This window comes from Lycorma delicatula, chromosome 9 (genome assembly GCF_047948215.1).
Source record: "Lycorma delicatula isolate Av1 chromosome 9, ASM4794821v1, whole genome shotgun sequence".
NCBI lineage: Eukaryota > Metazoa > Arthropoda > Insecta > Hemiptera > Fulgoridae > Lycorma > Lycorma delicatula.
In genome coordinates, this window is record NC_134463.1 from 16,063,420 (window position 1) to 16,080,259 (window position 16,840).

Sequence of the window (16,840 nt, forward strand, 5' to 3'; positions counted from 1 at the left end):
AACAATTTATTTTCGGAAAATATTAGAAATGTACTTCTGAGACGTTTTTTGAATAATAGATAAAAATAAATAAATAAATTAATTTTTTGATATATAGACAAAAATTATACATTTGGAGTTGGTTCTTCCTGAAATTCCTGATTCTATTTCATTAATTTTATGCCCATTTAATAAGTTTAAAAAAATTTTCTTTTGAAAACAAAAATAACGACTACTGTCAGTTACGTTTTTCAAATAAGTTTTTTTTTACTAAGGCTGGCCCTCGATGAAAGTTTATTTGAAACTTTCTAAATGAAAATGTAGTTCTTTTAGTATTACAGGGGATACACATAAGCATAAGTTAACAATAATTATATATCTGACAAAACAGGTTAAAAATAAAATTAATACAATATTATTTTTAATTTGCATTTAATTAATTACATTTATCTTTAAATTTAATAATACTACAGATTAAGGGAAGTTATTTAGATTATAAAAGGGAAATTATTAAGTTTAGAGGGAATTTTATTTTGTTATATTGCGCACACATGAATACAAGTTTGTTTTGGTAGTCTTCAACGAACTGATGTAGAAAACGCAGTTATAGGTGAGTTAAACAAAAAAATGTTTTCTAAATAATGCAGTATATTGTTTTATTTTTAATGACTTAGACAAAAGTCTTAATCCGTCATATCATTTGTAAATTAGTTAATGAAATTCAAAATATTTATTGATAAGATATAGCTATATAAAATAATTAATTTTCCATCTTAATGATATAATAAATAAATAGACAATTCATTATTTATCTTTTTTATTATTTTTTTATTAATTATTATTTAAATATATATTGAGCACATAAAATAATCATAAATATGTAAGAAGCTAATCGCTTAAGAAAAAAAAATAATGATACATAACCTATTCCATATTAAAAGTTACACTACGTTAACATACTTTCTGTATAAACATGCTTCTGATCGCTGTACAAAACAACGAAAAATATAAATACTATATTAGTTTAAAATTCAGAAATTTTATCTTAAGTTGTAAAATTTCTTTATTAAAAAAAGAAAATAAATTTTGTTGGCCTAAATTATAAAAAAAAATTACTTAATTTATTATATATTTAAAAAAAAAAAAAACAGTCAGGTGAAGACAGCTTAAGAAAGAATTACTTATTCATTTTTACATATACTGTATGCAAATTACCCATTAAAAACAAAAATAAAAGTGATTAACATTTCCTGCATTTTGTCGTCTAGAATAATTGCGGAAACTAAAAAAAGAATTACACCGCAAATGAAATAAAACGAAGATAAAAATAATCCAAACTTATAAAATATGTTTAATAATTTTAATAAATTATAAAATAATAATAATAACTAACTTTTCAAAACGCTAACGAGATCGCAATCTCAGTTAATTCGCTTCTGTCCAAAGTACACGTTTGAAAACACATTCAAAAAAGTATTGTTACAGATACTTACTTTATCATCTGAATCTGTTTTTGTACAATTTTTTTTTCTTCTATTAGTAAACGATTATTTCTGGTATTTTTTTAAAAGAAGAGTTACAAGAAATACCTTTTACGCAACTTCAGAAAGAAGATAATTTGTTATTTATCTATATTTAATCCTGTTACTCTAGAACGGATGAATGACAGTCAAGAAATAAGAACTGTAGGTCGTAATTGCTGAAGTATACATATAATATATATATTAGCATCCCTGTCCCGGCTAAGACCGCGTTATATGGTAACTTGCATTTCCCGTCAGTTTTTTTATTTTGTTTATTTTAGTCAAGTAACCGGAGGCAAGTGCAGCCAGTCGCGTCGCACATATGTTAACAGCGGTAGTGGCTGTATTGGTGGAGCCGTTGTGCCGTACACCATCGCACCATTAAAATATCGAAATTTAAAAAAATCTGAAAATAGATTTTAGATATTTATCTAAAGAGTATTTACAAGCCCAAATTTAGGGAATAGCTCGTTTAGTATATGTTTGGAAATAAAGAAAATTTACAATCAAAATTTATTTTACCTCTCTTCATCCCTTTCAAGGTTGAATTTTGAAAAATCTAGATTTTTCAAAATTCAACCTTTGAAAAAAAAGAAATTGTTTCTTGGGTATTTACATGAAGATTACATACACCAAAAAACTAAGTTGACATCTTCACTTATTAGTGAGAGATTACAAAAAAAAATAAAAATAAATAAAAAATAAAAATTAAATTCATTGCTACTCCATTTTAACAGTTTAATCGCGGAATTTCAAAAAAAATCTTTTCTTAGTGTGCACTTACACCGTAAGAAGAACATATATAAATTTTCATCAATTTAACTTAAGTAGATTTTGCTGGGCGTTGTTTGGATCGCTCACGACCTGTAATTTTATACATATAGATACACAGAGTGTTCTGGCGCGTATTCGCCGAACTTAAGGTACTAATTCAGGACACAAAATGAGTAAAAAAGTTCATATCGACATAGTCTAGCTTTGTTTTCCTTCTGAACACCATTTTGTGATTTTCAACAAAAAAACTTATTTCTCAGCAAAATAGAACTTACATCGATATGAACTTTTTTGCTCATTTTGGTGTTCTGAATCAGTCTCTGAAATTCAAAGAATACGTCCAGAAACACTCCGCGCGCGCGCGCGCGCGAGATTGTGTGTGTGTGTGTGTAAAAGTGTTTCTGTGTGGGTATATGTGACGATTTGGGGAAAAAACTGAGGCAAATGGTATATGCTATTTTTTATTTCTTAACTGAAGGATAAAAACTCTTACATACTCATAAAATTGGATATAAAATTCAGTTGTAAAAACTGAATTTCAGATAAATCTTTCTCTCTATAAATAGTTACTAAATGTAATAATAATAATAATAATAATAAATTAATCAGATAATTTAATAATTAAATATACATAAATATTAATATGATGACATAATTTAAAATAAAATCTAAATGGAGTCGGAATTTTAAAAAATTGAGTTGTACTTCGCATTTTGTACTGATAAAAATCTAATGTGGATACCATATGACTTCCTTGTTCGCCTATTAAATTACATATATATATATATACACACACACACACACAGACACAATTTTTTTTAAAATGAAAAGTATATAAAATTTTATTTCATTAATAACTTCGGATATTTTTTCATATTGTTTTTATTGTTATTATTGAATTATTATTTATTGTAATTATTTTTTTAAATATGAGGTGTTACTTATTAATGAATCTATATATTTAAATTAAAAAAAAAAGTTAAAAAGATAGTCTTATTCGAACCGATTTGTACCTTCCCCATGTAAGATCCAAATATTTAATTAATTAAAATTTTATTTGTCTATAACTCTCGAACCAACGAGAATAAGTACCAGTTATGATATATTGTTATAAATCTCTCAATGAGAGATTATTACTACAGTTAAGAGAAAGTCCAAAATCCAAATTTTTAGGATTTTGGGCTTTTTTTGGACACTTTTGGTTCAGTTGATTGCAATCAAAAGGGAAGGTGCACAACTACATGCTACAACAGTCCTAAATCCAAAATCTCAACATCCTACGGCTGATTGTTTTTGAGATATGCGAGATACATTCGCACATACGTACGTACAGACGTCACGCTGAAACTAGTCAAAATGGTTATTTCCGTTGAAACCTGAAAACCGAAATTTTTAAAGAAGTAAAAAGAAAAAATCGTTTGTTTACTTCCTCGTACGAAGTAATGGAAGTATTGTGATTGCGAACAATTCGGTTTTTTAAATTTCAACGGAAATATTCACTTTGACCATCCCTGAATCCATTTTAATTAGTTTCGGCGTGATGTCTGTATGTACGTATGTATGTATCTCGCATAACTCAAAAACGATTAGCCGTAAGATGTTAAAATTCTGGATTTAGGACTATTTAACATCTAGTTGTGCACCTCCCCTTTTGATTGCAATCAACTTGACCAAAAATGGTCCAAAAAAGTCCAGAATGCTAAACATTTGGATTTTTGACTTTTTCTTAACTGTAATTATAAGCCCTCATTGAGAGCTTTTCAATGATATATCAGAAGTGGTACCTATTTTCAAAGGTTCCAATTTTATACACAAACAAAATTTTAATTACTGAAATATTTGGATCTTACAAGGGGAAGGCACATTGGTTTGAATCAGACTTCATGTCCTTCTTTTTAACATTTTTTTTTTTTTTAATTTAAATATATTGATTTATTAATAATTATTAGACTGTGATTGTAAAAAAAAAATTACAATAAATAATAATTCAGTAGTAACAATAAAAAAATCAGAAGTTATTTGTGAAATAAAATTTGATGTACTTTTACAAATGTGTGTAAATAATTTAATAGATGTACTAGGAAATCATGTGGTGCCCACATCAGATTTTTTTTACAAATGAAATAAATAAATACAATTTTGAGCTAATATTGATTTTACATTTCTTTTTTTAAATTAATTTTTATATTCAACGTATCTTCATTAAGCTTATGAATAATAAATAATACGCGTAGACATGTAGATTTGAACAAAAAGATAAAAATTTCGAAGTATTATTTTTAAATGAAGTGCATAGGAATGTAGAATGATATTTTTCTAGTACGTAAAAAATGTCACGCCTGACCGGGATTTGAACCCGCGACCTTCTAAGACATTGTTAAAATAATATAAAAGTTTTTCTTTATCATTAAATTTTTACGCAACTTGTATTAATTAGTGGTATGTTTCGTAGTACATATGGAATATTTACTGCCTATGTATAAATGGTTTCTTTTATTTAAAACCGTCCTAGCTAAATTTAGGTGTCACAATGTGTTAATTAGGGCCAGGGGGTGTAAGCACAGATTGTAGATATCGTCTTTTATTATATCTTGATAGATGTTAAATTGACAGTTAATTATAACATTTGTAAAATTTCTTTCACATTTATTATACCCACCTCTATCTACCAGAATTTTTAAAAAATGTATCTCTTACATTATTTTTTTCCTAAAACAGATATTTTTTACCGTATTTCTACCAGATATAATATAGATAGCCAACTGGGTTGTGAACGTTGTTGTAGTGCGCACACCTAGAACAGTTTTCTTGTGTATATACCAAGCCTCTTTTATGTTTAGCCTCCGGAACCACCGTAAGGTATTACTTAGAGGATGATATGTACGAATGTGAATGAAGTGTGGTCTTGTACATTCTCAGGTCGAAACCAAGCCTAGAGCAAAATACTAAAAAAAGTACTGTTTAACAGAGCCCAGTTAAACAAATAGTAATGTAAATCAAGAACGTTTGCTTTCACTGGCTATTAGATCACTTTCAAATTGGCAAGAATCAACCAAACAAATCAAATAAGTCTACGTACAAAAATCAACTTTTTATTATTATTTTCAACGAATGAACAGTTCGTTATTGAATTCAAGATGTTTGTATGAATACCTTTTATTTTGGATTCGAATTAAGCTTCGTTGAAGAATTACAAAAATACATCAATTGTCGCGATCGGCTGTCGGATTCACATTATAATGGCCGCAAAAATTAAATTTTTGTAATCATTACGCAATAATAGTGTAAGCCATCAGGTTGGTTCAAACACATTAATGTAAGGTTTACTAAAATTCATAAAATATATAAATATTAATTTTATAAATTCAGTGTAAGACCTCAAAATGGCTCGGGAAAGTCTTACTAGACTTTTCGTTGATAACTGGTGATTAAGTAATATAATTTTTTTTGAACCTGTTTAATTATTTAATTATGTTTAAGTAGTTAGTAATTAAACATAATAGTGGTGTAATTATAACAAAGTAACAGAGATTACTGGAACAGAGACAGCTTACGGATAAGTTGAGATTACTTTAGTACTATTACTTTCCGTTAACTTTGCTTGTTGTTATTCACTTTAAATTTAACTGGATTGATTTAAAGTGTACTTAAAACATCACATTATTATTAAACTACTGTTATTTATTCCACAATGTTTGAAATTTCCACGTTTATTTTTTTCTGGATCGTATTGGCATACTTCTTCTATAACTATTTCTAAGTTTTATTTTATCATACTTTTATGATCAGATTATATTATTTCAAACCAATTTTTCATTCGTTTTCTTTCATCTCTTTCTTTTTCAAACAAATTTTCTTCTGTTATCGGAATATTAAAATGTTATCCTTCGTATTAAATTTGCATTATTAAAAAAACAATAATAAGATAAGTAACACTAAGACAACAATGAGGTAAGAAACAATCAGTTGCATCATATCATTTCTGATTAATTACTTTTGTAATACAGTAACTGAAACATAACATTATTTATTCGCATTTATTTGTTATAGAGGTGCGGTAGAAGTACAATGTTTTTGTTTGAAAAGTTAACTCGAAACAGAATAGAGTACGGTATTATTAATATGCGGAATTCTACATCGGAAAACGATGTGTCTTAACAGTCATCAAATAGATCAAATAGTTATGTTGTTAAGTCCACAGACCGATCGTTGGCGATGCAGTAGAACTACATGCAAAACGGAAATCAGTTTAAGTAAGGGGACGCGGCTGGAGAATTGTAAGTTACTGTTTATGAGATCAGCCGACAAAGAATAGGTGCAACTGTAAAATGATTACGCATTTGTAGAGATGGCTGAACCGCAAATACTGACATGAAACAAATTGACATCCTAGCTACGAAAGGTAGCTAGGACGTTATATCTATAAGAAGGAGGGCCTTCCTATTCCTGGGCGTATGTGAGAGATTGAAGAGCAAGGTTTTGACTCATGATTGACCGGAGGTAGGCGTGGAAAAATTGTTATGGCGATTAAAAGCATACTTGCTGTTGGCGGGATGGTGACTGCACTGCCGAGGGTATGGTTTCCCATGCAGCTGTGAGGTGTAGTACCATCTCAACGATGGTAGTTTTATGTGATGAAGTAAATGTCACGCTGGAATCTGCGATGGAGCTTAGTGGGAGTAGGATGTCTGTCCTCCTTTTCCTTGTAGACCAGACCGGAGTCCGTAATTGTAATTAAACTAAGGGTTAAACTATAAAGTTGAGTTTCACTAAGGAAACTAGGTATAAATTCCGTTGTTGCGAACATTTTCTTGGGGTATCTTTACTGAATTTGCCTCGAATATTATGAGACATTTATTCACTAATAGCTTACTTAAAAATGCAGAACTAGGCGCGGGGTTCGTGCTTCCACGATCTCGGTTAGCCAGTTTAGAGGGCAACGAAGTAGGACAGTCAAAAAGTGTCCGAAAGAAGCCTACAGCGGAGGCGAAGGTTGAGTCAAAATTCACTGTAAATGTCTATCGAGGCATTTACATCGGTGGCATCCCAACGAAGCCTGGCTAATTACTATGAGATGTAATCAGTTAGAGGGTCAAAATACGACCTCTGTTGAAGCCCATCAGGACTAAGGGGGGGGGGGGGAAATGTCGACCGGAATCGTCACAAGACGGGTGTCTTACCCTACGGGGGTTGGGATGGATCGCAAACACCGGGAACTGGATCGCGAGTTATCCAGATCCTTATTGGGTACAGTTGTTTACCCCTGTGCGTGCGTAGGTTAAAACCCTCTGCGGAATATGACTATTGGGGAAGGAGGACACCACGTGGAGTTCGTATGCGATCGGTTCCTGTAGCGTAGAAAAACATGCTTGAGAGAATTCGGCTTGCCTAGGTAACATCGTAAAGACTATGCTGCAGACCGAACGGACGTGGCACGCGATGTTCATGTCGTTAGTCAAGATCACTCGTACAAAAATAGTGGAGAAAGTGCAGGATGAATAATTCTCCTGATTCTCCCTTGGGGCTGTGTTCAAATTAAACTAGGTCCGGCCCCAGGAAGGAGGAACAAAGAAAAAAGTTACCGTCCGATAAGATAACAGTATTTGTTTATTTCTAGTGTAAGGAACTGTTTAAAGTTTATTATTACATGCATTATGAATGTAAAATGAAATAAAATTGTTAATTTCAGCGCGTTTTACCTTGTTTTATTATTAACGCGATTTTTCCGTTATTGCAATTTTGAATGCTTATAACTAGATAATGAAGGCAGTAACAGAAAAACGGATTTCACCATTGTTTTTCTTGTAAAATTTTAAATCAAAATCATGTGTCATACGTCCACCTTTCTATTTAAAAAAAAATTAAGTTTTAATTCAATATGCCGGATCCCAGATAGTGAAAAAAAATTAAAACCTACCATAATGCAGATTTTTTTAACTATGTAGAACCTCTTCCTGTAAATACTTCTCACATATGGAGTATAAAGGTGTTTCCATTCTTAAATATCACCCGTTATATAACCGAGTTTGTGTACAGGTTATTAATACAATACGGGAATCTAAAAACTTTAGAACGTTAAACATAGAAAATTTAAATGCATCAAGTGCTCCTACATCGGTATCCTCTTTCGTTTCAATCATCCTCAGCTTCCAGTTGTGGTTCTATTCTTCCCGTTTCTGAAGTAATACCATCAAAATTTATTTATTTTTACTTAGAGAAAAATTCATTATTGTCAAGAAATATGAATACATTTTCATAATTTTTTTGAGTCTCGATAATTTCAGCGTTATCCTTTTATCACTAGAGGGTAAAATAAAATGAATATAACAGTTTTTTAGTGTCAATACAGTACGTTTGCGGATATTAAAAACAACTAGTAACCTGTGTTTAATTATCATAATAATGCTTATGTTAAATTATCGTAAAATATAATTTAAATCTAATTAATTAATTGTAGTTTTACGTTTTAATTGCCAGGTATATTAATGTTACCGATAAATAGTTTTTATTTTTAAATATAACTTTTGTTTTAATTTTTATTTTTGTATTTTAACTTAAAATTATCTTAAAAATGATTTAAATTCTGTATAATTTTTTTTTTATGTCGAACATTTATTATACTATAAATAATTTTATACCACTTGATCACTGTGCTTAATAATACTTTCACGGTATCGGTTGCCTCTAACGAAATATGTGCTTTCTCCTTTTTTGCCTTTCAAACTTAATTTATTTTCATTTTAATCGTTTCTATTATACAGTAGTGGTATATTGTATTTGGTTAGCTACGCTGTGCAATTAATTTCATCACTTTGTTCTTTTTCTATTTACATTTGATGGCGTTTTTAATGTAAAAAAGAAAACATTATTGAAAAGAAAGGATTATTGACTGTCTAAAAATCACACTCTCTCGATGTCTCTCTTTCTGGAGTTGAAATTCCAGCTTAACAATTAAAGTACATTAATTTTTTATGAATGTTAACTCAAGTGTCTCATTATTCTTGGTGCTTTATGTTTAACTGTACTTTCATTGTTTGCTACTTAAGAAAATGAGCTTTAGATCAATATTGATTGAATATAAGTATGTATTAGTTTATTTATTACTCTGATTTATGTACAGTTAAATCTTTAATTGTTATTTAATTACAGAAAGTTTATTAATCTTAAGTGTTTTGATTAATTAAAAATTATCTCATTTCCTATTTCCATTTAAATTTTTAAATATTACATTATTGAACTTTTGTTTTGCTGAAAAATAAAAAATAATGTAATTAGGAAAAAATTATCATACTACTGTTAATGAACTAATATGTATTACACATTTTCTATTTTTCAGTACCTTACTTTGAATAGTTAGTACGGAGTGGATTACGAGTATATGCCAGTTTCGAATTCCTAATATCAAATTATATAAGGAAATTATAAAAAAAAAAAAATATTATACAATTAATTTTATTTACATTATTTTTTATTTATAAAACAAAGCAGTTGTTTAATTAGTAATAAATTCTTTGTTTTAATTCTTTAATTAAAACAATAAATTATGAAGCGCATGATCCACAGCTTTTCTTTCTTTAGCGACGTTCTTTTTCAATTATTTAATTGATTTTAGTCGTTTTTCTTTCTTTATTATCTTTTTCTTTTATATAACTACAAACAAAAATGACACACACTTAAATAGAAGATATTTATTAGCAATTAATGTTTCCATAAATAGGAAATTGTTCGTAAAACGTCCATAGATATCCTCGTCGTATGTAATCTTTTACCATATTTTTGGAACTAAAGTTTATAGTGTTGTTTTTTTAAAGTTTTATTCGAAATTAAACGGTCAAAAACTTTTCTAGCGCTTCAATATACCGTTGAGTTGTAAGTTTTACCGTTATTTTGTTTATATCAAAGAAATAAGAACTAATAATTCCAAACATTGACGCTCCATACCAAACAGCTAACATTTCATAGTAAAACGGTTCTTTGTGCCCAAAATTAGGATTGTTCGGAAGACCAGTCCGTACAGTTTTGTTTGTTAATTTCCCTTTTTTAAATGGAAATAATCTTCGTCTAATGTAATTAAGTTCCGTAAAACTGGAAGGTTTCCATGTAACACTTTAATTTTGACAAAAGTCAAGAGCGATTCTGTGGATTATTTGGTAAAGTTTTCTAAACGTTTTGAATTTTGTATGGTTTAAAAGAAAGATCATAATTTCCCACACTATTCTTTATGTTTTGCATATTTTAATGGTAGTGAATGTAGTCTTTTATTCTTTAAAATAGATCTCTAGAACTGATTTTCTTATATATTCAACATCTTCAGGAATCCGAACATTTGCTAACTGACATCGACCCAAAAAATGTACTATAGGATGACACACGGGAGACGGATGGTTTTTAAATAAGCAATACTTTGTTAATTTTGAAATTAAATTATGTTTATTAACACGAAATTAAAGCTCAATACATGTCACTTGAATGTAATTATGGTCACCTTATTTATGAAAAATAATGTCCCCGAGTTGACGTCCATCAATTTTAATGCAGTTCTCAAGTCTTTTCTGGAAATCCTTCATCACATGGGCGAACACCAATTGAGAAATGGTTGTAATTTTTTGAATTATGTATGGCATTCTTTAAATTCATCCGAATTGCGAGGTTTGTGGTTGTAGACGCTGTTTTTGAGATACCTCCACAGAAAATAGTCACAGACTGGTAAGTCGGGAGATCTTGGAGGCCACGGAACATTGCAAAAACGTGTGATGATGTATCCAAGAAACGTGCATTGAAGACTGCCACTGAGTCGTTTGCAATGGGTGCTGAAGCGCCATCCTGTGACCCAAACATATTTTAAAGTGATTCTTCGTGGTAGCTCTAAAAAAGCCTAGAGTAGATAAAATAAAGCAACTTTTTCTGTATTGAAACAATGCGTCATTTTATACATTGCTTCAATTTATCAGGGGACTGTGTTTACTTTATTTTTAATTTTGTAATTTAACTGAGACAAAATATACAAAAATATTTCTTTTTCTTTTTTCTACGCCTTTCTTTTTTAAAACTGCGTATTGCCTTAACTCAGTAAAGAAATCTTTATAATGCATCTTATAAATATTTCAACTTCTAATCCACTTTTTATGTATTATTACCACTAAACTTGAAGATTTGTTAAAAAAAAATTACAGTCTATATAAATAAAAATGTAAATGTTCGTTTGTTCAAAATCTTAAATCTTCAAAAGTTCTTCACCGATTGCTTTGAAATTTTGACAACGTTGGATTCGAATACCCGCATGTTTTTATATACCTACTATTTATTACCTAAGATTACACACCTCAAGTAAATGTTTTACCTAAGTAAAAACATGCTTTTTTAAAAAAAGCGCTATTTGTTGGACGTAAAAGCAACACGTTATACTAAATATTTTACGATTCTATTTCAATGTTTCCGATATGTTTGTCCACTATAGACTAAAAACCTACTGGACAGATTTACGCGCGGGGGAAAAGGGAAAAAGAGAAAAATCGAAAAAAGGGAAAGAGGGAAAAAAGTAAAAGGGAAGAAGGGAAAATGGAAAAAAGAAAAGGGAGACAAAGGAAAGATAAATGGGGGAATGAAAGGGGGAAATGTGTGGAAATGGTTGAAAGGAAAAGGGGGAAGTGGGAAAAGGAGAGGAAATATGGTAAAAATTAAAATGGTGAATGGGGAATAGGAAAACGGGAAAGGGTGGAAAAGGGAAAGGTTAAATTTTGTGAAGTTCCGTAATGTTCATTTTGTTAATGTTTTATCAAACTTTCAATTGTTTTATTTAATCTATATATACACTCAAATCAATAGGATAAATGCCGGGTCTGCTAGTGACAAAATAAAACGCTGATTTTTAGAAATGTATATTTTTTCTTAATGTAGTTTTAAAGTACAGATTTTATAATTTTCTTCCAATACTAAAATAAAGAAACATACACGTTAAAATAATCACATTTGTGTCGCTAGCGGAAACATAAATGTTTCCTCTAGCGACAATGTAATTATTTTATTGTACTTTTGTTATGCAAGTAATTATGCACGGAATAATTAAATTTTTTTATCTATAAATTTAATACTGAGATCTATTAAACTGTCTAATAAAAATAGTCTTCTTTTGATTCATACGTATGTTTTACGAATTAAAATACCGACTTCAGCGTTAAATTGAAATTTGTAGAAAATAAAAACGTCTAATAATTTCTAAATGATTTAAAAAGTAGCAAAATAATTTCGAAATGTGCAGGTATATTTCATAAATAAATTTTTTTTTTTAGAATACAACGAAAACAGAATTTACTTTTAAGTTAAAGCTGAGGGACTTTTTTTACCAATTGCGTCTGATTAAGGTTTCATTACAAATAGAATTCATGGCCTTCCCGTAATTAATTCTTGTTAATAGTTGTTAAGATTAATTTTCTTTTTAATTTATGTAAATAAACAACTGTCACGTTCCTCTTATTCACTAATTCATTAAACAAAGATAATTTTTTTCCTTCCTGTTTAGCCTCCGGGAATTACCGTTCAAGTATTACTTCAGAGGATGAATGAGGATGATATGTATGAATGTAAATGAATGATATGTATGAATGTAAATGAATGATATGTATGAATGTAAATGAATGTAGTCTCGTACAGTCTCAGTTTCCTGAGATGTGAGGTTAATTGAAACCCAACCACCAAAGAACACCGGTATTCACGATCTAGTATTCAAATCCGTATAAAAGTTAGGTTTTGAACCGTATATAACTAGGTTTTGAACGCTGGAACTCTCGACTTCCAAATCAGCTGATTTGGGAAGACGCGTTTACCACTAGATCAACCCAGCGGGTTGGTGTAAACAAAGATACATTTTTTTTAACCTCTGGGACCACCGTTAAGGTGTTGCTTCAGAGGATGAGACGGTCGACAATTTTTGTAGTTAGTGAAAATGACATACCTGACCGGGATTCGAAGCCGGGACCTCCGGATCAAAGTAAGCTACAACTCGCGCCTTGGAGGCCGGCTACATATTATTCTATTTAACTTAAATGTTTTTACTATTACTTTTGCTACTAATCTAGAAGTATACACATGTCTAGTAAGACAAACTTCTAAACCATGTAATATTAACATAATTTCAACTAACCTCAATTAATATGAAAATATAAAAAATAAATGTAATAAAGTCAATGAAGATGATGTGGCGTTTAAATGAATAAAATGCATATTTAATGAACATTTGAATAACCATCAATTTTTAATGTAAGATAGTTAACATAACTTAGGTATGCACCGAGGCTGTGATTATCTACATTATTTTTGTTCCTTTGGGCCGGATCTGAAGTTTATGATATTTTTCAAATTACTAACTAAATATTCACCAAGTTATAATTCTTCAAACCTTCAATATTTGAAACATGATTAATACAAAAAAAAATGAATTATTAAGTTACAAATATTATACAACTGGATTCGCAACAATGGATATATCTTCACATCTTGAAAGTAATATCGTTTCAATTAATTTTATATTTAAATACTATTGTTTTGATTTAAGTGATTTATTGGTTACTTTACGTGATTTATTGTATTTATATTGTTATTGATGTATATTATTCACTTAAGGCTTTGTATATTATGGACAAGGAATAATTGTCATGACATGAGTATTTTATGTCACTATAACGATTACAAAGCTATGAAATTAAATATAATTACCAGTAATAAAATTCAATTTATCAAAATGGGTAAACAAAATACAATGTATAAATCACATAACAATGATTATAAAGATAATGTTAGTTGCTGTAATTTATAATTATAATGACAAAGGATTTTTAAATATATTGATAAGAAAAAGAATTATTAGCATTATCATATAGGACAAGTTTGATAGTCTACAGGAAATTGATAAGAGTAGAGAATTCTGTGTGGTAGATTTAACATCACCTGGATCTTCATATAATATATTGAAGAAAATCATGATGACCTTATGAGTAATGTTTATAAAACTGCTGCTCAATTTACTGAAGAAAAAATGACTGAAGATTCTGATATATTTCAAAAATCTGTTAAATTTGAAACTCAACCTCTAGTTTTAAATAATAACATATAATTATTTCATTTATTTGTACATATTAGTCTTATAACACAAGATTATCTGTCATAGAATTCCATATAAAAAAGGTTTCAGAAGCATTAGCTATTGTTTATGAAGATTACACTTCTAGTAAAAGGGACGCTAATAAACGTAGAAAACCATCAATTATTAAACAATTCTGTTACTTCTAATCCACAATCTCAACCACGTGTTATTTGTATAGATTCAGTCACGATAAAGAAAGAGAAACATCTATAAAGAAATCTAATGAAATAAACAAACTTAATTGAATCTGAAAAATAACAATAATAATATGCTTAATTTAAGCACGTAATTACATTACATGTGGTGTAGTAAGAGTAATCTTAATATGTTTATTATCTAAATTTCCAATTAATTCTGATTGCATAATACCAGTTATTGCATGCAACTTGATAATAAACTTTCATTTTGTTATTTGCATTATGTATATTTACATTACGTGTATATACAGTATTAAGTATATTTGCAGTCTTCATAAATAAGACAGACTTTTTAAATTAAAACTCAAATACTGCAACGGGTCTCCAAATTTGATGGTTTGAAGATTTATAATTTGGCAAATAGTAATTTGAAGTTACTTATAATTTTATAAGTTAGTAATTTGAAGAATATCATAACCTTCAGATTCGGCTCGGAGGATCAAAAATAAATAAATTTGTCATAAAAAATAAATTTGATATCAACAATGTATGGTCAAGGTACGTATTTTGATTGTTACCGCAAACTATTTGGACATTGTTTCAAATATTATTTCTGAATTGATAGCTTAAATTTAGCTGAACCATCTTTTAATTAGTGTTAATGTCCTGCAGTTTTTCTTTCTTAATTACCCTCTTTTATACTTAATTATCTTCTAATATAAAAGGAGAGGAATATAAAAAAACAAAATTTAAGAATACAGGATAGGAATTTGAATTAACATATACAATACAACATTTAAATATAACAGAAAAAATATCAATAGAAACCTTGTTTTCTTCTATTAAGAAAAATACTACTTTTATTGCAACTATTCTATTCATAATAATAACAGCAGTGATATTTAAATATAGCTATTTCTACTATTAATGGTATTAATGCATTTGAATGTCAGTCATGTAACGTAGAGTTAAAAAAAAAATTAGAAAATGGAGTAATTGATAAAAAAATATTGACAAATTATTCATGACAAATATATACAATGAATTTAAATTAAAAAATATTATAAATCTATAAATATTATTTAAAGCAGTTAATTCATTACTTATTAACATTATCTATGTAACATTATCTATATTACTTATGTAACATTATCAAGTTAATGTTACATAAGTCAAGCATTAATCTATACACTTGATTCAACAACAAAGATGTCAAAACATCTAATGTTGATGATGAACTAAGAACATCGTTTGATAATAAAATGTATATTTAAAGATTTGACATCAAGGCTTGATGCAACTACTGGTTTACTTACAGATCTGCTACATTCATTTGATGTTTAAATAACGGATTCTATCTTGTTTATTATTAAATCAACATTTACTATTAGAAATGTATAATACAGCTGAAATTAATTCTGTAGAATTGATTGATTTCTTTTCTATTTCATTTGAGTTTTTATTTGTATTTATGATTTGATTTCATCTAAATATTTGAATATATTTAATCGCGATAAATTAATACATGGATTCTGCTGAATCATAGAATAACATTGTATTATATTTAATATACTCTCTCTAATAAGATTTATGTTTAATAAAAAAAAAAGAGGACAATGTTTAAAATACTCCAGATTTAACATCTTGGTCAGTTATCACTTTCTCATGTAATTCTTTCACCAAACTTTTCTGCTTATGCAATAACTTTAAACTAATAATACTCATTATAGCAGACAGAGGTCTGAAACTTTAACTAGTAATTTTTTTATAGCGGGCAGAGGTTTGAAACTTTAATTAAGTTGTGCATCACTATTATTCCCATTTTGGTGATTCATGGAAGAGTGCTATTAAAGTCATTAATTATCATATTACATCGTTTTAACAAATAGAAGGCTGTTTCAACTTTTGTCCTACTTTTACTATTTATATAAACAGAGTGTTACAGAACCACTATCATTAGAACACATTCTTATGGAATGTTCTCATGTCTTTGAACCCAGTAGCAAAGGGTTGAAATTGTTTGCTTAGGCCATAGGCAAAAACTACTTCAAAAAGTGATTCGTTCAATATAGACATGCTTGTCTAAGGATTATCAATATTATTTTTAACAAAGTAACAAATGGCGTTTTCCTTCTTCTAATCTTAATATTAGAGATTAGTATTAATCATTAATAGATTCTTCACACATGTAATGGAAATAAATAAATGGCACCCAAATGAAACAGGTTTCTGACAACCTAGCAGCAGTTGCTGCTTATATATAATTAATGGTAGTTAAGAAGACCTTT

At 28.8% G+C, this 16,840-nt stretch overlaps 1 protein-coding gene across 2 annotated transcripts in view; it reads left to right on the forward strand.

The window, feature by feature from the left end:
• Positions 1-494: 494 nt before the first annotated feature.
• Positions 495-16,840, forward strand: part of LOC142330533 (angiotensin-converting enzyme-like) — an 80,249-nt gene continuing 63,903 nt past the window's right edge. For both annotated transcript variants that reach the window (XM_075375868.1, XM_075375869.1), the window contains exon 1: positions 495-589. The gene's annotated coding sequence lies outside the window, so the exon portion shown is untranslated. The remainder of the gene's footprint in view (positions 590-16,840) is intronic.